This window comes from Corvus brachyrhynchos, unplaced genomic scaffold, assembly GCF_000691975.1.
Source record: "Corvus brachyrhynchos isolate BGI_N302 unplaced genomic scaffold, ASM69197v1 scaffold787, whole genome shotgun sequence".
In the NCBI taxonomy this organism is placed as follows: Eukaryota; Metazoa; Chordata; class Aves; order Passeriformes; family Corvidae; genus Corvus; species Corvus brachyrhynchos.
In genome coordinates, this window is record NW_008239142.1 from 165,740 (window position 1) to 166,002 (window position 263).

Genomic DNA, 263 nt, shown 5'->3' on the forward strand with positions numbered 1-263 from the left:
GGGGACCGGGGATTGGGGGGGACCGGGGTCACCCCACAGCCCCTCTTGGGGACCCGCGACCGGAGTCACGCCCCGGCCCCACTCGGGGACTGGGGGAACCGGGGTTGCGCCATATCCCTGCTCAGGGATCGCGGGGACCGGGCTCACCCCACAGCCCCGCTCGGGGCCGGGGGCATTGGGGTGCCCGGGCTGACCCCACACCCCTGGCACAGCGGGGCTCCAACTACGGCTCGCTGATGACCACGGAGGGGCAGTTCCAGGTG